This window comes from Eurosta solidaginis, chromosome 3 (genome assembly GCF_040869045.1).
Source record: "Eurosta solidaginis isolate ZX-2024a chromosome 3, ASM4086904v1, whole genome shotgun sequence".
In the NCBI taxonomy this organism is placed as follows: domain Eukaryota; kingdom Metazoa; phylum Arthropoda; class Insecta; order Diptera; family Tephritidae; genus Eurosta; species Eurosta solidaginis.
Genome location: NC_090321.1, coordinates 41,146,127 through 41,169,168, shown reverse-complemented (window position 1 = coordinate 41,169,168; position 23,042 = coordinate 41,146,127). Strand labels below are relative to the sequence as shown.

The window sequence follows — 23,042 nt, the reverse complement described above, 5'->3', positions numbered from 1 at the left end:
ATTCAGACCGACGCGCGCCATCAGATTTTTGAACTGGCGTCTCTACAATGGAATTGGAAGAATTATCAAAAAGGAAACGCGCCAAAAGCTGTTGTCACTCTTCTCAATGTTGGCGAGATACTAAACGCATCCACGCAACTGAAACTGAAATTGAAAATCCAAAATTGAAAACTGAAACTGAATTGCATGCAAAAAAATCAACGTACACAATGTAATGCTAATAAGTTGAATAACAACAACAACAAGCGCATATGAGCACGATAGTACTCGTATTAAAACACAAAAAAAAGCATACAAAGCAGTGTCGGCTAAACGATGTTGGATGCATTGCGCAAAGCTAATAATGAGTCGAAGTTTGAAAAGCTGAGGGCGGATGGGAGCGCGATGGGTGTTACGTTGTTCTTTGCTGGCTTCAAATGTTGAATGAATAGAAGAAGATGCTTTTGTTGGCGATTGTTGCTGCTGTTGTTATAGCCGATTCGAATGTTTTGTTAGTATGTAGTTGTTCGTACAGTTTCACTTGCATATGTTGTACACAAGGCCATACCCAAAAAGGGGTTTAGTTTTGGGGTTCATATTACTATATTGAAATTTTCATATTCAGTACGCCTATTCTCATTAACTTGGTGAAATGTAGCAATTCCCCTTTAGCCCTATCACTACCATGGGGATAATGCATACCAATAGAAATTAAAAAAATCATCATAGATGACATTTAAGCCCTATTTGAACAAACAAGCGTCTCGTTGCTAATTACAAGTAGTTTCTGTTATTATCAGCTCTTTGGGCGCAGGCGAAAATTTTGAATAAAAAATCGCGCGGACTTTTTTTTAATTTTAGGACTTATTTGGAAATATGTATATCTTAATATCAAATCGTATTATGAATAGAAAATCGTGCGATTTTTTATTCCGAATTTTCCCATACGGCGTTTTTTTTAAATTTTATTATTACCTTTATATTAAGTCCCTTTCATGTTCGTCCCCTCATTTCCTTACGAATTTTTGAAAAGTCTTTTTCGGTAACTTCCCGTTGAGCTAGACACTTGATACTTAAAACATAGTTCAGATCTGGGAGACATTACAATGCAAGAGAAAAAAAATCCGCTAAGTGGCGCACGGATCGAGATATACAGAAAATTAATTTGATAATTGAAATTTTCCGATCGACATTTAACTAACTTCTCGGTGATTCAGAGGCTTGAAACTTAGCACATAGTTTGCGAGTCGATGGGACTACAATTCGTGGAAAACAAAATGCCGCCAGGTGGCAGACGAATCAAGATAAACGAAAATCTCTGAAGAAACGCAGGGAATCTTGCGATCGATTTTTTAGTAACTTCCCAATGAGCTAGAGACTTGAAACTTGGGCCATGAGTCATAACCCGGTGACAATGTAATATTTTATTAAAAAAAAATTCAGTAGGTGGCGCATGGATCGAGATATTAAGAAAATAAATTTTGATTTGGGAATTTTTCAATCCATTTTTAACTAACTTCCCGGTGATCTAGAGACTTGAAACTTGGCACACAGTTCGAGGCTTGGTGACAATACAATCTACAGAAAATAAAATTCCGTTAGATTGCGTGCTAAGTGAGATAACTACAAATCCTTAAAAAACGAGGGGAATTTTACAATAGATTTTTGAGTAACTTCCCGGTGAGCTGGAGATATGAAACTTGAGCCGTAAGTTAGAACCCGGTGACAATACAATATTTAATCAAAGAAATTCCGCTGGTCGCGCATGGATCGAGATATTAGGAAAATTAATTTTAATTTGGGTATTTTTCAATCCATTTTTAACTAACCTCCCGGTTACGTAGAGACTTGTAACTAACGCACATAGTTCGAGACCTGGTGACAATACAATTTATAGGAAACAAAGTTCCGCTAGGTGGCGTGCTAATTGAGATAACTACAAATGCCTGAAAAACGAGGGGAATCTTGTGATCGATTTTTTAGTAACTTTCCGGTGAGCTAGAGACTTGAAACTTGGGCCGTGGGTCAGACCCCGGTGACAATGCAACACTTGATCAAAAAAAATTCGCTAGGTGGCACGAGCGTCGAGATATTAAGAAAATAAATTTTAATTTGGGAGTCTTTCAATCCATTTTTAACTAACTTCCCGGTTGCCTAGAGACTTGAAACTTGGCACTTAGTTAGAGGCCTGGTGACAATACAACTTATTGAAAACAAAGTTCCGCCTACAAATCCTTTAAATCTTGCGATCGATTCTCGAGTAACTTCCCGATTAGCTAGAGATATGAAACTTGAGCCGTAAGTCAGAACCCGATGACAATGCAATATTTTATCAAAAAAATTCCGCTAGGTGGCGCATGGATCGAGATATTGAGAGAACTAGTTTTAAATTGGGAATCTTACAATCGATTTTTAACTAACTTCCTGTATATCTAGATACTTAAAACCTGAAATATAGTTTAAAACTCGGTGACAATGCAATGTTTGATCAAAAAATTTTAGCTACGTAACGCACAAGTCGAACTATTTAGAAGATTAGGCCATACCTTCATGTTGCAGGCGTTGTAGAATTCCACCTCGTTGAAGGCCCAACTCAATGCACGTCCTTGCACACTTTTAGGCGTACGCGACTTTCACACGATTCTTTTAGACTTTCAGGCGTATGCCAATTTCACCACGATTTTCAGCTGTGCAAATTAAGTAGCTGGCAAACGAGGTGGAATTCTCTTTTTATGATGCGATTGCCTTTTTGTAGGCAGTCCTAAAATATTTAAAATAAAAAGATGATAAAAAAATTTTAAGGACTACCTAACGTTCTTGAACCGACGCGTATGTCTCAACAGTTTTACGTCCTCGGCATTAAAATTTTAGAATATTTTATAGTTGTGGAAACATCGTTTATAAAAATCAAAAACAGAATAGGACCCAGATGGCTGCCCTGAGGCACACCGGAGGGAACATCGATGACATTCGAACAAATGTTTTTAAAAATGACTCTTTGAGTTCTACCGCAAAGATAGGAGGAGATCCAGCGAGTTAGGCCAGGTTGAAAACCAAGCAATTCGAGTTTATAAACAAGTAATGAGTGGCGTACTTTGTCGAATGCTTTGCTGAAATCAGTGTATATAACGTCGGTATGATGATTGTTTCTAAACCCATTAAAAACGTGAGTTGTAAATTCAAGCAAATTGGTTGTGGTTGATTTGGCTCTACAAAAGCCATGCTGAGAACTATCTATCAATGTAGAAATCGAAAATGTAAGTTGATTAGTAACGATTGCTTCGAAAAGCTTAGGGATAGCGGACAGCTCTGATATTCCACGATAGTTTTCAATAGACGACTTGCTTCCTTTTTTATGGAGTGGGATAAGAAAAGATTCCTTGCAAGCCGTCGGGAAAATGCCATTTTTCAAAGATAGGTTAAACAGATCAGTAAGGGGCTGGTAAATGTTTTCCGCACATTTTTTAAGAAAACATGTTGGGATCAAATCGGGACCGTATTTGAAGGATTCATTTAGGGTCTTTAGATGTAGTAGAACATCTTCAGGCCACAAATGTGGGGCATATATTGAGTTACTAGAATGGAGCTCATACGGATAATTTGTAGGTGATGAATCAACCACAGTAGAGTAATTAGAGTGAAAGAATTGAGCGAAGAAGTTTGCAATCTCTTGATCGTCGCTGGAAATGCTTTTTCTAAACTTCATGGCAGAAGGAAACCCGTTAGTGCTGCGTTAAGAATTTTTGAAATCATAAAAAGACTTCGGGTTGCAAATAATGTTTCTTTTAATTTTACATATGTAAGCTTTATAACACTTTTTATTAAGTTCAAAATACTTATGACGGAAAATAGCGTACTGTGCATAATAAGAATGTAAACCGGTTCTCTTATATACTTTGAATAAACGTGATTTCTTATTTTTTAAAGCTTTTAGCTCTTTAGTAAACCAGGCTTGCACTGGTTCAATGTACGAGCATGTGCGTTTGGGCACACGTTTTTCAAATAAAGTATAAATGGTTTTATTAAATGTAAAATGTTTTGCTCTACATCCTCTTTATATCGAGGCAACGTTATTTCAGAAAGCTCTTTATTTAAATTGTTGAAATAGTTTTTGGAAAAATCAAAGCATCTGGTAGAGACACGTGTTTTGTTAGTGCAGCCGACTTCGTTGCTTATGATTTCGTAAGTTATCTCAAGAGAAGGATGGTAAACGTTTTCTGACAAAACGAGAGGTTCACACCGATTTATAGAGAATTTAGATATGTCGTCAACAAATGCTAAGTCTAAGAATTTTCCATATTTATTCGGAAATAAGTTGATCTGATTAAGGCAAGGATCAGTAATTCCATCCAAAAAGTCATTGTTATGCATCTTGGATGATTCGGGGACAATATTGTGATCAACGGTATTCCAAGATATATGTGGCAGGTTAAAGTCGCCTAAAACAATCATTGAGTCCGTGGGCTTTATCACCGAATTGACTGATTGTAACAGTGAAATATGGTGCATATACACTGATAGATCAGAAGACGGTGGAATATAATTATTCTTTTCAATAATCTCCTGGTGTGAAGTTTGAATGAAGAAAAACAAGATTTACCTACAAGAAAATTTTCAGGCGAATTCCCCCAACCTACCCCTCCAAAAAACTTCCTAGGTAAACGCCTGGTATGTGATTTGTTTTGGGAGTGTGAGTATTTCAGTGGGGTTTTTGTAGACTATAAATTACGAACAAATGCCAAAGCGAATGAAGAAAACCGAAAGCTATTGCTGCTGCATACGATGAACGAAGTGCACGAAAACAAACAAGCGCCCAAAGTAAAAACCACGGGATTGCAAAGATTGTTGGGCGGAGGTGTGAAAAACCAGCATTATGCCAACGACGACGAATAGAAGCTGGGGCTGGGAGTGCATCGAATTGTGGTGGCAAAGCACAAAACATAAACCGGCGACGGCAGCAGTAAAAACATCAAGAATAAAATGAGCAAATGCAAGTAGTCTAAAAGTGGAAAAGTAAGAAAACGAAATAGAAGATTGAGCATTTCTATTTAGTATAGCAACAACAATAATAATAGTTTATAGGAAAAATAAAGGTAGCAAAGTAGACACAAAGCTAAACTCAAAGGAAGTAAAATAATAATAACAAGGAAATTACTTGCTCTAGGAGTTGGGCCTCTGCATAGAGCGTACACACAAGCATGGCGTTTTGAGTAGTTTTTTCAGTGGTCAGGGTCCTTTGAAGTTTCCAGCTCATCCAACCCACTGCTCCTGTGGGGATCTTGGGTCACCAGAACCTCACCTGCTTAATTAACTAGATTTGAAGGTGAGGATTACAGCTGGGCTAGGGAAACTTGCGCCGGAAATCCCGTAATAAGTCTTCGATACAAACTTTAGGAAGGATGGGAAAGGTTGAAGGGATTCGATGCAACACTACCGGTCATGTACATGTCTATGCGCTTTCCGTACTAAGCGAGTGTGTTTCAATCATGTAAAGTATTACTGGGCACATTTAGTAAAAGGCTAGCCATATTCTTCAATATCTTGCTGACTGTTCGAGCTCGCCGGTTAGGTACGATACCGTCACGGCCAATGCAGGAAGTAGGACATAAACCTGGCGAGTCGCCATAGTGTTTATCGCATTTGGGTGCCGAAGCATCTTTACATAGAGGCCAACGAAACGACCCATGAATAAGCACGTCGTGGATCTTCTCTCGATGTTTCAGAAGCAGAATACAATTTCGTAGAAACAAATTTTCGAAAGCTCCCTCTTAGTTAGGCCTGAGGGAACATTTCAAGTATATGAACTCAATAGAATGAGTATAGCGGATCGGATTGCCATATGGAATTTGGTTATTCGTGAGTCTTTTTAGTACTTAGTATAACTCCACAAAATCTAAAACAAAACAACAATAAATAAAGGCTCAAGATTTTATGGGATACTTGAAGAGATAGTTGGGCTATATAGAAACGAGCTGCTTTTGTCGCTGATTGATGCAGTCCCGCCTACTAGGCGAAAAAGGAACATCCCCGTAAGCACTATGAAGAAATCTCAGCCCTTTAATCAAACCAAGTAAGGAAGGCTAAGTTCGGGTGTAACCGAATACTACATACTGAGCTGAGAGCTTTGGAGACAAAATAAGGGAAAACCACCGTGTAGGAAAATGCATCTAGGGTAACCCTGGAATGTGTTTGTATGACATGGGTATCAAATGGAAGGTATTTTAGAAGGGAGTGGGCCATAGTTCTATAGGTGGACGCCTTTTCGATATATCGCCATAAAGGTGGACCAGGGGTGACTCTTTAATGTGATTGTACGATATGGGTATCAAATTAAAGGTATTAATGAGGGTTTTAAAATGGAGTGGCCCTTAGTTGTATATGTGAAGGAGTTTTCGAGATATCGAGTTTTGTTGCATTTTGTTGCACTATATCATTACTGGAGTTGAATGTTGACATAATTTACTTATATACTGTAAATATATTGATTTTTTTGTTAAAATTTGACTTTTAATTTTTTTTTGTTTTAGGTAGGCGTGTTCGTCATCCGATTTTGCAAATTTTTTAGCACATTTATGGTAATAACGCTCCTGCCAAATTTCATCGTGATATCTTCAACGTCTGCCAAATTACAGCTTGCAAAACTTTTAAATTACCTTCTTTTAAAAGTGGGCCGTGCCACATCCATTATCCAAAATTTTACTAATTTTCTATTCTGCGTCATAAGGTCAACCCACCTACCAAGTTTAATCGCTTTATCCGTCTTTGGTAATGAATTTCGGCTTTTTGAAATTTTCCATATCGAAAAAGTGGGCGTGGTTATAGTCCGATTTCGTTCATTTTAAACAGCGATCTGAGATGAGTTCCCAGGAACTTACATACCAAGTTTCATTAATATACCTCAAAATTTACTCAAGTTATCGTATTTACGGACGGACGGACAGACCGACCCGACATGGCTAAATCCCCCCTAGCGGGTTAGGGGATCAGAATATACCAGCAGTAGGTTTGCCTGTCGTAAGAGGCGACTAAAATACCAGATACAAGGGGCTGTGTAGCGCAACCCTTCAGGTTGCCAGCGCAATATATATCTTCTCCAAACCCAATTGTCAACCTCACCTATCCGCGGCGAATCCTGTTTCAACAACAGACGAGGCTCTGGCAACCCCAAGCTTCTCATGGAACTTGGGGGGGGAGGGAATGGATTGAAGGTTTAATGTGGCCACATAAATCTTTCCCGAGATGGTCGGGCTAGCACCTTAATGTTGCTGTGTGCCGGAGCGTACCGGATCTGTATCCGGCAAAGGACCATCACATCGATAACACTCCCCAAAGCCTTCGGGGAGCAAACTTATCGCTACAACAACAACAACAACAACAACATGGCTAAATGAATTTCTTTTTTCGCCCAGATCATTTTGGTATATAGAAGTGTATATCTATCTCGATTAGTTTATGCCGTTACGGATTACCGTTATGCGAACGAAGATAATATACTCTGTGAGCTCTGCTCAGCTGAGTATAAAAAGCAGAAGCAGACACCTCACATGCTTTTTCTGCTCATAATGTGACGAGACAAAGTCCAAAAGAAGCGTTTAGCTTGCTAACGCTGTACGAAGTAAAAACGGGGGTTTCACCGTTAATCAGAATTGCAGCCCTCGACCAAGAGGAGGCATATAAATATTTTATCTTAAGGAAGATTGCCAGATGACGCATACCTATCAAAAATGCTCAGTTCCCCGTATTATTGTAAAACTAGATCGTGAACTTAAACAGTCCAATGTCGCTATCACCCTTAAGTTGTTGGTATTAAGTGAATAAATAGAACCACATAATTTTGCTAATTGATATTTTTGAAATACATATTTTTTTTTCTTAAAAAAAAAGATTCAAGTACAAAAAAAAAAAAACAAAAAAGAATGATGATACGCCCCCGGGTGGGCTCGAACCACCAACCTTTCGGTTAACAGCCGAACGCGCTAGCCAATTGCGCCACGGAGGCACATTACAACTACTGCGCAAATGCGTTATATAAGCATTAAGCATTTGGAGAGGTGGCACCAACAATTGAGAATGAGAGTATTGAGCACAGAACTTTTACAAACATTTCTCTCATTTAATAAGTTGTTTAGATATTTTTGCGAAATCGTAACGTGGTGTCTTAAAGCTGGCTACTCACCTCACAAGAAATCGAAAATTGTATATAAAAAACTCATGATAAAATTACACACACTATTAAGCGAAAGTTTTAAACAATAATTGGAGCTTTTTCCCAAAATACTGTAATTGGAATAGTTATATCAGGTTAAAATTTTGTGATCATAATTTTTAATTTTGACCGTAGTAAAGATGGAAAAATTTCTAATTTTTTAGTTGAAAGATTTTTATTAATAGTGTTATGAAAATTTAGTTAATTGGCTCATATTGAGCCTATCAGATCAAACTAGTTGAACCCAGGCCTGGTTCGACCTAGTGTAGCCTTATCCTGTATACATACATGCATTATTTACTTACTTAATTGGCGCTTAACCGTTTAAACGGTTATTGCCGTCCAACAAAGTGCGCCAGTCGCTTATTCTCTCTGCCAACCGGCGCCAATTGGTCACACCAAGGGGGTTTAAATCGTTTTCCACCTGGTCCTTCCAGCGGAGTGGGGCCGCTTCCGCTTCCATAGGCGGATTCCGATAGAAACACTTTCTTGGCCGGAGCGTCGTCTTTCATTCCCATAACAAGGCCTAGCCAGCGCAGCCGCTGCTGAACTATGTTGATGTCTGCGTAGAGCTCGTACAGCTCATCGTTAAACCTTCTTCGGTACTCGCCATCGCCAATGCGTAGAGGTCCATAAATCTTTCGAAGAACTTTTCTCTCAAACAATCCCAGAGCCGCACCATCTGATGTTGTCATGGTCCATGCTTCTGCACCATATAGCAGGACGGGGACGATAAGTGACTTGTAGAGTATGATTTTCGTTTGCCGAGGAGGACTTTACTTTTCAATTGCCTACCTAGTCCAAAGTAGCATTTATTGACAAGAGTGATCCTTCGCTGGATTTCAGAGCTGATATTGTTGTTTGTGTTGATACTGGTTCGCGAAGTCTTTTACTATTTCGAAGTTATGGCTGCCAACAGTAGCGTAGTTGCCAAGTAGAGAGGACTTTATTTTTCAATTGCCTACCTAGTCCAAAGTAGCATTTATTGGCAAGAGTGATTCTTCGCTGGATTCCAGAGCTGATATTCTTGTTAGTGTTGATGCTGGTTCCCAAATACGCGAAGTCTTTTACTATTTCGAAAATATGGCTGCCAACAGTAGCGTAGTTTCCAAGGCGCATATGCGCTGACTCTTTGCTCGATGACCGCAGGTACTTCGTTTTGTCTTCATTCACCATCAAACACACCTTTACCGCTTCTTTTTCCAATATGGTGTAAGCAGAACTAGCATGCATTATTTAATAAATATTAATTTCACTTCAAACTTGAGTTTGTATTTTCTTCTAAAACCGAAACCGGAACGAAACCGAAAGAAATGTTGCCGTAGGAAGTCAGAACCGAAACGGGTTAAAAACCCGAAATCGGATTCGAAACGTTATTTTTATCGGTTTAATTTCTTGGTGCATTATTTTGTTTAGTTTTTGATTTCCTTTTATTTTTTAAATATTAAATTGCGCAAAAACTTCAAGTCACGGACGCCCAGAAGAGAGACTCCTTATAACTCGTAGTGTTTTTATCGTGAAAAAACCCGTTTAAAAAATGAGGCAAGCAAATTTTATCTGACAAATTTTCGTAAAGCAACAGATATTGATTTCTAAAGCTAAAACTATACTATTTTCCCTTACTACATACGTATATGAAAATCTGTAGTAGTAGAAATAGGAAGTAAAAAAATTTACAACTGCCCCTAAGTACTCCACTGCATAGTTTCATAGTATTAATTTCTGATTTTATGGCAAAATAATCAAATATGCCAGAATCAATTAGTGTGAATGCATAAATCAAATCTTATGGAGACTACGGACATCAAGGAATCGTGTAGTGTTTTCGGACAAATTGGTGAGGACAAAAGCTGCATACTTTTTACTCCATAGGGATTTCCGTAAACCGACCAAAACTTAACCCAAATTGCAAGGCAATTCGTGCCTGAACGTCAAAAATTCGACAAGAAAATCGGATCATGTAAAAAGGGCTTTAGTAAATATTTAGAGCTATGAGAAAATATTGTAATCATTAAGCGTGTTAACGTATTCATTTCGTATGTTCGGAACATTGATTTCCATTATGGCATTATGTTTGAAATGCAATATAGCACTACTGACAGTTACATAATTCCTTTCACTACTATACTACTTAAGGTACTTTTCTACCACAATTTTCGTTGAAGAGGAATTACTCATAGCAAAGCTCTATCAATTTAACCATGCAACCGGGTATACGATAAATGCGCTCGTTTTTTGTTTGAAGCATTTTCTCGGGAGGTGAGTTGTGAGTTTATGGCTTTACAATACTTCGGCAAACCATTTGTTGAAAAAAAAACACCATATAAAAAATTTAGTAAAAATATTAAGCAGGCATTGTCGAAATACATAGATTTTTATTTGGCAGTGTTTTATTTTTTTTTATACGGTAATGTGGTGTGGCAAATTAAAAAAAAAATTAAATTGTGTTTGTAAAGATACAAAAAAACGATAGCTTACTCGGTTTGGGTCAGTTGCCATGTACCCGATACCCGCCAAAGTACTTATGCTCGTTACTTTAGCCCTTACTTTAAGCGGTCGTTAGTCAGGCTTCGTGATATAGGCTATGTGCTTTCTGACTTCGGACACTCTAGCCTTCTTACCAGTTTCGACTTAATCCCGGACAGGACGGACCATTGTATGCCGATAACTGCTCCCTATTCAACCTTCACCCCAGTCAATCCGCCGAGAGAAGAGTCGGGAAGAGAAATTATCTGGGGCATGGGACCGTATCTGGGGCATGGGACCGGTTAACTTGTTCACGGATGGGTCGAAGTTGGACGGAAAAGTTGCGGGGGGGGGGGGTGTCTTTTGTCAATATCTAAAAGTAAACCGTAAGTTTAAGTTGGCTGATCACTGCAGTGTATTCCAAGCGGAATTCCCAGTGCTACTACGGTTAGGGAATTCAACATCTAATCGGATAGCCAAGCGGCTATCAATGCCTTGAGCTCAACTACAGTGCGATCGAGGGTGGTCTGGGAGTGCCTGACCTCGCTTGCGATTGCACCGAATTATTTTAAAATTAAGATTATCTGGGTCCAGGGTGATATCCCGAGTAACTGTCAAGCGGATCTCTTAGCCCTCATCGGTACAACTGAACCGGATGAAGATGGATGTAGGATGATGAGGTGGAATCATCATATCACTTTATGCTTGATTGCCCAGCACAAGGCGAAGGTACTTTGGTCGCAACTCACTTGGATATCCCGAGGATTTATCCAAGGTTGAGATCGGTATCACTCGTAACTTTATCGTTGCTACCCAACGATTCTCTAAGTAGCTTTATCTACGTCACCGTTACTTTATTTTATTTTATTGTATGTGATATCACAACGGACCTTCATGTTGTCCAAATGAGCTTCCCCTATCAGGGTAGCAACCACCAAACCTAACCTAACCTAGACTAAATAACCTAAAGATATCTTTGACTCTGTATTTAGTAAACTTAACTTAAAGCAAAATTTCAGTATAAATTAAACTATTTTATGAAGCAAAATTAAAAACGCAGCGAATCACATTCCACTGCCTCTTGATATGAAGCCATGAAGGCAGTTCGCATTTATTTTTACGAAATACTGCAGCATTGTTTTTTGTAGTATGTATCAAGTTTTTTTAAAATAAATGTATTTTTTTCTTGTTTTATAAAAATAAAAAATTATAAAAAGTATCTACAGAGCAACACTGACTCCCCGACGGGGAATTGAACCCCGGTCTCCCGCGTGACAGGCGGGGATACTAACCACTATACTATCGAGGACGTTGCTTTTAATTTGGTAAAGGAGGTAAGTAAGCATTTATATATTTTGCCTATGGGTTTGTAATAATTCAACAATATTTTTTAAATTTACCATACAGCCCGTCATGAGGTGAAACTCGCAGTTATGAGAGTTGCCAGAACAAAGTTTTTTTTTTCAAAAACTGATAAACCTATTAGTTGCAGTTATTGAATGGTGTGTGATCAAGGAGTCCATCGTGCAAGAATTTACATGTAGCTTCATTTGAAAATATTTGATGAAAACATAAATTTTTTGAAGTCTAATTGTTTGTATACATTACAAACATTGCACTATTGGTTAAACTGATAAATGGGAAATGGAAACAGTTTTGTGTTTTGTAAGCCATTAATAATCAAATCAATTACGGACTGAACCAAGAATCTAATGAAAGAACAGTACTCGTGGGGCTAGACCTGCCAAAAGCTTATGAGACGGTGAATCACTGCAGGACTTGGAAGGGTATACCCTCCCACCTAGTCTCAAAAGTTGAACGCGAGAAATCTGTGTAACTTTCAAGCATCGGTCCAGTTTAGAAATGCACCTGAATGCACTTAGAATGCATGCTTGGATAGCCGAGAAAAGTTTAACAAGGTATAACACAGAGTAGTGTGTTACACTTTTGATTACTTTTTATATTGACCGTTATGGTTGGAAATACTCAAAATAAATAGTTAATATATAAAACTTAATCGAACTTATAAAAGATTGGTTTGGATATATTCCCCGACGGAACGCGAGATATCTGTGTGATTTTCAAGCATCGGTCCAGATTAGGAATGTACCCGAATGTACTTAGAATGCATGCTTGGATAGCCAAGAAAAGTTTAACAAGGTATAACACAGAGTAGTGTGTTACACTTTTGATTACTTTTTATAAATCGAACCTTGCTTCCCCACCAGGAATTTCTATAGCTTCCTGCGCTGATGACTGCAAGGTAGTGGCAACAAATAAAACTCATCAATTACTAAAATTTTTGAAAAAATTGTAAAAGTAAGGATGTTATCCTACTTTGAAAAAATAAATTTTCTTAGTCCTTTGCAATTTGCTTTCAGGGATGGTCTTTCTACGGAAGATGCTCTTTTGGACTTCTGTTCAACTATATACAAGGGTATTGATTCCAAAAAGATTGTGCTGGGCTTTTTGTGGACATTACAAAAGCATTCGATATGGTTGATCATGGCCGTCTTTTAAATAAGCTTTATGATTTGGGAATTCGTGGCTTGTTATACAATTGGTTTGTTTCTTATTTAGGAAATCGAAACCAAAGAGTGAAAATAGGCAACACTCTTAGTGAGACCAAAGTCATAAACTCTGGTGTGCCACAAGGATCGGTTCTGGGTCCCATATTATTCCTTATCTATGTGAACTCACTATTTATTCAACCTTTTAAGGGCAAAGTCGAAGCATTTGCGAATGACCTAGGAATTGCATATAACTCAACGGATCCTTTAAATTTGATAGCGGATCAGAACCACGATATACACATACTTCGGTCATGGTTTGCGGAACATAAATGGTTGTCAGCAATAAAACCAAATTAATGTGCTTTAGTCCAAAACTTCAAGAAGCACAAGATCTTAATATAACTTTTCACAGTGCAATATGCAAACGTAATATCCTATATAGTAACAAGTGCTCCAACCATCGTTATCAGTATTCTTTTCAAAATAATACAGCATGTGACTCTAACTGCTTTGAAATTGAAAAAGTGAATAGCTTCAAATACCTAGGAGTCACAATTGACCGTAATCTATACTGGAATGAGCAAATCGCAACTGTAAGAAAATACTTACTTTCAACCAATCGTATACTTTACCATCTTAGAAAATACGTTCCAAACCATACACTGAAAACAGTTTATTATAGTATATTTCATTCAAAATTAGAATATGGAATAAGTTGCTGGGGTGGTGCTCACTCCAATAAAATAAATCAATTAACTGTACTGCAAAAATGTGCAGTAAGGAAAATTTTTAATTGTCCACGTCGGACTCACTCCTTTGACTTATTTAGAAGATCAAAAATATTTCCAGTTCGGCATTTGTTCTATTACAAATTTTTAAAAATTTTTTACATGAGAGGTGGCTATTTGCAAAATCCCACACGAGGAATGTACAGCCTGCGTAGTAACCATAGCACACTTGTTTCTTTACCAGTTTTTCGAACAACATTGTTTAGAAATTCCTACACTGTCTTATCCTGCAAACTTTTTAATTCCCTTCCAGAAAACATACGAGACATTAGATCCAGATCTGTGTTTTTAAAAAAAATAAAAACTTGGCTTCTTGAGTTTGATAACAACCAGATAGAAATTTTGATGCACTACGTTGTATGATATAGTCTTTAATTTTATATATGCATTGTATAGTTTTGAATTTTCTTTTTGCTGTTTTCTTATGAGGAATTCTGTAAACTTAGCTTTTGTATTCTTTCTTCAAATTGTTTCATGACTTAATTTAGTCAATTTATTTTTGAAATATCTTATTCTCATTTTAAATAAATTTTTTTTATATATATCTTGTATTCTTTTTTTTGTTCACCCCACTATTACTATTTATACAATGGAATTTGTTAAAACATGATGTGACATACAACACTATTTTTATTATATAAAATAAAGATGTCACTAATTGTTCTCTAAGTAATGATATTGTAGACATGTAAAATTAAGCTATCGAATATGTACATACGCCTAAGAGAATAATGAAATAAATAATAATCTAATCTAATCTAATTTCAAAGGTGGGCATTGCTGTAAAATTAACAACTAACTTCCTAGTATTTCCAGTTTTTTGTCTACCGACTTTTGACCAACTCATTGATGCCCTTGTTTATGACGTGGACGTGTAAAGTATGGGCAATATAGAACATTCACGTCGATGGCATTGTGCTACCAGCGGTCCGCCAACCAAAACTATTGGAAGTGACGTTCGATAATAACCAGCATTTTGGCGAGCGTGCAACCGCAGTTGCACCTTTTTCTTAAAGCAGTAAATGAGTTTTTAGGCACTTGTGGGAAAAGACAAACCAACGCTCATAGCTACTGCTGCCATGCATAAAAGAAATACACTGGAGCAAACTGTCAAAACACCGCACTCAGAACTACCGTGGGATATCTTATTATGTTGTAGGAATATCATCTACACAGTTAGGCGGAAATACTTGCCATAAAGGAGAGAAGATAATTGCTGAACAAAAAGTTTCTGTTAAATACTCAGAAACGTACGCATCTCAACAGACATCTGACTGAAAAGGCACGTCTCCCAGGAGTATAAGGAGGCTTCTCCGTAAGTACTATGAAGAAATCCTCACACAAGAATGCATTCGTTCCACTGTCATCTTGTCTGCGAACGTCAAATGTTTAAGGTGGCTCCCTATGTCAAAGAGTTAATTTACCTCGTATACTTATACCATAAAGGAGTCGATTAATAGGATGTGTCAGTATTACTTGGCGGCCACCGTGGTGTGATGGTAGCGTGCTCCGCCTATCACACCGTATGCCCTGGGTTCGCACCCCGGGCAAAGCAACATCAAAATTTGAGAAATAAGGTTTTTCAATTAGAAGAAGCATTTTTCTAAGCGGGGTCGCCCCTCGGCAGTGTTTGGCAAGCGCTCCGGGTGTATTTCTGCCATTAAAAGCTCTCAGTGAAAACTCATCTGCCTTGCAGATGCCGTTCGGAGTCGGCATAAAACATGTAGGTCCCGTCCGACCAATTTGTAGGGAACATCAAGAGGAGCACGACGCAAATTGGAACAGAAGCTCGGCCTTAGATCTCTTCGGAGGTTATCGCGCCTTACAAATTTTTTTTTTATCAGTACGTACTTCTTGCAAAATGCAATTGAAGAGTACCAACCTGACGGTTATTAGAAAATTACACATTTTGCAGTGGTTTATGATAAACTACATTGTGATTGCTGGCAAGAGGAAATGAAAATGTGCAGAAGCAATTTTAAAATACATATGAATGTTGCAAAACTGACGCCTCTTATTAATCTACTCGTTTTTGGTGAGATAGAGGGGATATGAAGTCAGAATAGAAACAATAGCATAATCCAAAACTTACCTGAAACGGAAAGAATAGTAAGTTAACAAAGAAGTAATGCGCGGAATGAAATTTTTGCAATTAACGGTTTTTTGTGTTGAAATATTTAAAGGATTGCAAAATGTTATCAAATATTGTCGTTCACCCACAGCACATTGAAATGCGATCTGAACTTTAAGTTTGGCAACTTAGGGATATGTCATCTTTTTGTACTCGTTAGATAGTATGAAAGTAACTCCTTCCGAATATTCCAATGTATTAAATAGCGATGAAGATCGGTTATTCTGGAACGATTCCATGAATACTTAAACAAAAAAAAACATCCCAAAGTTTAAGAATAACTAAGTAAATGAACAGAGAGGTTTTCGTCATACTTGAAGTAATGTAATGATTTTTCATAGAAAGCACAAATAAACAGTATTTTTAATTATATGAAAAATGTAAGACCTTGATATAAAATATAAAATCAAAGTCCTGTACTTAAGATAAACTAGTTTTACTTAAAGGATTAAATTGGATAACATTTCATAGTGCTGAATTAATAAAAAAATTTTTTTTTTCAATATCTTTGTATGATTAAATGCGCTATATTATATCGTAGCCTCAGAGTAAATGTAAAAAAGAACTGGTTTGGCGATTTATTGCCTTAGTTTTAAGTTGCAAAAAACTGAAAGTTAACTTTAGGTCGCATACAACTTAAAGATATGTGTTATTTTAAATTCAGGGGAGCTTTGGAACGATATTTCAATATAACATCAAATAAAGGCATTATTTGCGATAATACTTTTTTGAGTTCCACTTCCATTTCGTTTAACTTCGGTGTTCTATACAAATTTTCAGGTGTGCAGTTACAACGGTTACAGTTTGCTTGAGGTTGGTCCGACCTACCTATTTACATGAAAAATTACACGAAGTACCCTTGCAATTCTCAATATACAAGAAGAATACTTGCTAATATATTTTGTCTCCTATTCATTTGCCAAAAGGCAGTTTTTAAATGTTAAAACGTTGGAAACGCACCAACGAGTGGGAAAAATAATTTAATTTGCAAAGTCTTAAAGCACTCATAGCCAAAACAAATGTCAAATTCTTCTGCCTATGCTTAAACATAGTAAAAAGTTGAAAATTGCTGACTTTTGTGTGTCAAATGGCGTTGTTCTCGCTCGATGTGCTATTCTTCATAAAAACAAATCCAATATATTCATCTGCGCATAAAAATTCTAGGTGGTTTTTTTTCTCATCTATATAGGTTTACGCTTAAACTTTATATGGACTGCTAAGCGACAAACTTTAAGTACACCTCTGAAATTGCTACGCATAAAATTAGTACTGTATTACTAAATTTCAATACGCATTATACTCAGATGTAACTGAAATATGTGTCTATGTTTCACCCTCTGCACTAATTCTATGTATTCTATGCGCGTCCACTATTTATCACAACTGATTCAGCTATATGTTATACACAGAAATACAACAGAGGGTTGTGTCTCCCTTTTTCGGTACACCCTGTTGCCGTAGGTAGTTGTTTAACCACAACCGCTAGATGGGTCTCTCAGCATTATCTAAGTGAGAATAGTCGTTTTTTTTTCACGCGCAAACGAAACGTATACGCGTGTAAAAAAAACACGGCTATTGGCAACATGGTTTTAAGTTCACCTATCAATATGTAACTAAATGAAATTGGTGAATATATAAAGAGTGGTGAATTTGCGTTATTTACCCGGAGTGGATAACTGTAGTAAATAAGCTGCTGTTGAAATATCAATATTGTCAAATTTAATTCAATGTCCTCGATAGTATAGTGGTTAGTATCCCCGCCTGTCACGCGGGAGACCGGGGTTCAATTCCCCGTCGGGGAGTAACATAGCGATTTTTCGTGTACAACTTTTTTACTGTGGAAGAAATATTTTTTTGATTCTTTTTTGGGTTCTGGAAAAAATGGTTATCCTAAATTCTAACTTTTGACCTAAATCACCTGACGCTCTGCAAAAAAGCTAAATTGAGGCATGGTATCCCTTTTCTTATTCAGTATTTTGTGAAAGGAACACACAAACTTACGGGCGGGCTGAAAAAAACCAACGGATCGACATTCTCATAAAACGAAACGCCATTATAATGTGCTGATACTTCAAGCATTACGTTGTTTTCTCTAGCGATGACTAAGTTCGTACTAAAGATGGTTATGGTATGACCAAAACCTTGAGCGTGGTCTTGCCTAAAAGTTCCCGAGATGGTTGTGCTGGCACCTGAAGGAAGTAAATCCAAAAAATATTTCAACACCGCTGACGCTACCGAAAACCTTTGGGAGTATCACCTTGAATTTTACAACAACAACAAATGCGTTCTTATAATAATAACAGTCTAATATTTGCTAACCGACCTCAATGCCTCTCGGTTATGCCCCGACAATCAAAAATATTTTCGTAAGTAATCCAAAATATTAAACTTTTTTGAGAAAGAACAAATGAAGTTTTGTTTCTTTATCTAAAAATGAGATTCAAAGACAGCTATGGCGGTCTATTTTTGGCCCTTTTCGTATTTCATACATACATATATGTATGTACATATGTGATCATAGTCTCAATAGCTGGCTATTTTGGAAATCATAAAAGCTAGAAAAGTGAAAATTTTGTTTTGGATTTGTTTAGCCTAAAACGTGTGATACATTTGAACACACGTACGTGTATCGATACGAAATATTTCGCAAATTCGCTACCGAGTAAGTATCAACACGAACATCATCAAAGGGGTCCTGTGGCGCAATGGATAACGCGTCTGACTACGGATCAGAAGATTCCAGGTTCGACTCCTGGCAGGATCGTAGAGTATAGACTTACTTCCGTTTTTGTAATTTCAGTTTAATACTTTCACATTTTCTACCCAAGCAGAAGGAAAGGAGAAAATCTTTTCTTTGACATTTTTTTTTAGATTTTACATTTAAAATTGAGACCACGCCTATTAAAATATTTTTGGTCTCAGTTGAATTAGCCTTATCAGCAAAGTTACAATCGTGTTACTCATTTAGCTAGAAAGTATTTAAATTAAAAATACTTGTGGTCTCCTAAAGAATTTCATAAATTTTTCGTAACGTCAATTTCGACAACGGTAATCTGCGTGTCAACTTTTGTTTTGTGAAATTGTTTTTATAAAAAGCGGAATGTGTCCATTTTTTTAATTTATAAAAATTTATTTGCCGCAATTTCATTTTACATATAAAATTTTTTCATTATAATCACCATGTACCCATTAAGGGTAATAAGTACCACAGTCAAGTGCAGCTGTAAAACTATCAAGTCACTACCGATGACTATCGACAGCCGATAGTTTCGATAGTTAGTTTGCTGTACATTCAACGATCAATCTGGCGTTTATCGAAGTTTTTATACTCAGTTGAGCAGAGCTCACAGAGTATATTAAGTTTGATTGGATAACGGTTGGTTGTACATATATAAAGGAATCGAGATAGATATAGACTTCCATATATCAAAATAATCAGGATCGAAAAAAAATTTGATTGAGCCATGTCCGTCCGTCCGTCCGTCCTTTAACACGATAACTTGAGTAAATTTTGAGGTATCTTGATGAAATTTGGTATTTAGGTTCCTGAGCACTCATCTCAGATCGCTATTTAAAATGAACGATATCGGACTATAACCACGCCCACTTTTTCGATATCGAAAATTTCGAAAAACCGAAAAAGTGCGATAATTCATTACAAAAGCCAGATAAAGCGACGAAACTTGGTAGATGGGTTGAACTTATGACGCAGAAAAGAAAGTTAGTAAAATTTTGAACAATGGGCGTGGCACCGCCCACTTTTAAAAGAAGGTAATTTAAAACTTTTGCAAGCTGTAATTTGGCAGTCGTTGAAGATATCATGATGAAATTTGGCAGGAACGTTACCCCTATTACTATATATAGGCTTAATAAAAATTAGCAAAATCGGAGAAGGACCACGCCCACTTTTAAAAAAATTTTTTTTTAAAGTAAAATTTTAACAAAAAATTTAATATCTTTACAGTATATAAGTAAATTATGTAAACATTTAACTCCAGTAATGATATGGTGCAACAAAATACAAAAATAAAAGAAAATTTCAAAATGGGCGTGGCTCCGCCCTTTTTCATTTAATTTGTCTAGGATACTTTTAACGCCATAAGTCGAACAAAAATTAACCCATCCTTTTGAAATTTGGTGGGGGCATAGATTTTATGACGTTAACTGTTTTCTGTCAAAACGGGTGAAATCGGTTGATGCCACGCCCAGTTTTTATACACAGTCGTCCGTCTGTCCTTCCGCATGGCCGTTAACACGATAACTTGAGCAAAAATCGACATATCTTTAACTTAGTTCACGTGCTTACTTGAACTCACTTTCTCTTGGTATGAAAAATGAACGAAATCCGACTATGACCACGCCCACTTTTTCGATATCGAAAATTACGAAAAATGAAAAAAATGCCATAATTCTATACCAAATACGAAAAAAAGGATGAAACATGGTAAGGTAATTGGATTGTTTTATTGACGCGAAATATAACTTTAGAAAAAACTTTATAAAATGGTTGTAACACCTACCATATTAAGTAGAAGAAAATGAAAAAGTTCTGCAGGGCGAAATAAAAAACCCTTAAAATCTTGGCAGATATTACATATATAAATAAATTAGCGGTATCCAACAGATGATGTTCTGGGTCACCCTGGTCCACCTTTATGGTGATATCTGGAAAACGCCTTCACATATACAACTACCACCACTCCCTTTTAAAACTCTCATTAAAACCTTTAATTTGATACCCATATCGTACAAACTCATTCTAGAGTCACCCCTGGTCCACCTTTATGGTGATATCTCGAAAAGGCGACCACCTATACAACAACCCTTTTAAAACCCTCATTAATACCTTTAATTTGATACCCATATCGTACAAAGACATTCTAGAGTCACCCCTGGTCCACCTTTATGGCGATATTTCGAAACGGCATCCACCTATAGAACTAAGGATTACTCCCTTTTAAAATACTCATTAACACCTTTCATTTGATACCCATATCGTACAAACACATTCTAGAGTCACCCCTGGTCCACCTTTATGGCGATATTTCGAAACGGCATCCACCTATAGAACTAAGGCCCACTCCCTTTTAAAATACTCATTAACACCTTTCATTTGATACCCATATCGTACAAACACATTCTAGAGTCACCCCTGGTCCACCTTTATGGCGATATTTCGAAACGGCATCCACCTATAGAACTAAGGCCCACTCCCTTTTAAAATACTCATTAACACCTTTCATTTGATACCCATGTCGTACAAACAAATTCTAGGGTCACCCCTGGTCCACCTTTATGGCGATATATCGAAACGGCGTCCACCTATGGAACTAATGATTACTCCCTTTTAGAATACTCATTAACACCTTTCATTTGATACCCATATCGTACAAACGCATTCTGGAGTCACCCCTGGTCCACCTTTATGGCGATATCTCGAAAAGGCGACCACCTATACAGCAACCACCACTCCCTTTGAAAACCCTCATTAATACCTTTAATTTGATACCCATATCGTACAAACACATTCTAGAGTCACCCCTGGTCCACCTTTATGGCGATATCTCGAAAAGGCGACCACCTATACAACAACCGCCACTCCCTTTTAAAACCCTCATTAATACCTTTAATTTGATACCCATGTCGTACAAACACATTCTAGAGTAACCCCTGGTCCACCTTTATGGCGATATTTCGAAACGGCATCCACCTATAGAACTAAGGATTACTCCCTTTTAAAATACTCATTAACACCTTTCATTTGATACCCATATCGTACAAACACATTCTAGAGTCACCCCTGGTCCACCTTTATGGCGATATTTCGAAACGGCATCCACCTATAGAACTAAGGCCCACTCCCTTTTAAAATACTCATTAACACCTTTCATTTGATACCCATGTCGTACAAACAAATTCCAGAGTTACCCCTGGTCCACCTTAATGACGATATCTCGAAAAGGCATCTACCTATAGAACTAAGGATCACTCCCTTTTAAAACCCTCATTAATACCTTTAATTTGATACCCATATCGTACAAACACATTCTAGAGTCACCCCTGGTCCACCTTTATGGCGATATCTCGAAAAGGCGACCACCTATGGAACTAATGATTACTCCCTTTTAGAATACTCATTAACACCTTTCATTTGATACCCATATCGTTCAAACACATTCTAGAGTCACCCCTGTTGTTGTTGTTGTAGCAATGCTCGCCCCACCTAATAGCCGCGACCGATCACAAATTGTCATCAATATCCTCTAACGGGAGTCCAAGGAAACTTGCCGTTTCAACAGGGGTGGACCATAAGGAAAGGGGTGTTAGAGGCGTTGGTTCCACATTACAATTAAAGAGATGGTTGGTGTCATGTGGGGACACATTGCAAGCAGGGCATACATTTTGTATGTCGGGGTTGATTCTGGATAGGTAAGAGTTTAACCTGTTACAGTATCCAGAACGAAGTTGAGCAAGAGTGACACGCGTTTCCCTGGGGAGTATGCGTTCCTCTTCTGCGAGTTCTGGATATTTTTTTTCAAGTACTGGATTCACCGGGCAATTCCCGACATAAAGGTCCGACGCCTGTCTATGGAGTTCACCAAGGACCTGCTTGTGTTTTTCCGCTTCATACGGTTGGGTTCTCAGGTGCCGTATTTCCTCAAAATGCTTACGGAGATGACTCCTTAGGCCCCTAGGCGGTGCTGGTTCGTCAATCAGATGTCTGTTGGGATGCCCAGGTTTCTGGGTATTCAACAGAAACTGTTTGGTCAGCATCTCATTTCTCTCCCTGATGGGGAGTATTCTCGCCTCATTATGCAGATGGTGTTCTGGGGACATAAGAAGACAGCCCGTGGCGATTCTGAGAGCAGTATTTTGGCAGGCCTGTAGTTTCTTCCATTGGGTGGTTTTTAAGCTTGGCGACCATATGGGTGACGCGTAGCACGTAATCGGCTGGCTAA

At 37.6% G+C, this 23,042-nt stretch overlaps 4 non-coding genes across 4 annotated transcripts; 2 read left to right on the top strand and 2 right to left on the bottom strand.

Annotated features, from left to right (window-relative positions):
- Nucleotides 1–7,904: 7,904 nt before the first annotated feature.
- TRNAN-GUU (transfer RNA asparagine (anticodon GUU)) lies at nt 7,905–7,978 on the bottom strand. The gene has a single exon. It is a non-coding gene; the product is annotated as a tRNA-Asn (tRNA).
- Nucleotides 7,979–11,888: 3,910 nt separating this feature from the next.
- TRNAD-GUC (transfer RNA aspartic acid (anticodon GUC)) lies at nt 11,889–11,960 on the bottom strand. Its single transcript has one exon. It is a non-coding gene; the product is annotated as a tRNA-Asp (tRNA).
- A 5,853-nt stretch (nt 11,961–17,813) lies between these two features.
- On the top strand, nt 17,814–17,885 carry TRNAD-GUC (transfer RNA aspartic acid (anticodon GUC)). The gene has a single exon. It is a non-coding gene; the product is annotated as a tRNA-Asp (tRNA).
- An 889-nt stretch (nt 17,886–18,774) lies between these two features.
- Nucleotides 18,775–18,847, top strand: TRNAR-ACG (transfer RNA arginine (anticodon ACG)). Its single transcript has one exon. It is a non-coding gene; the product is annotated as a tRNA-Arg (tRNA).
- The last annotated feature ends 4,195 nt before the right edge of the window (nt 18,848–23,042 follow it).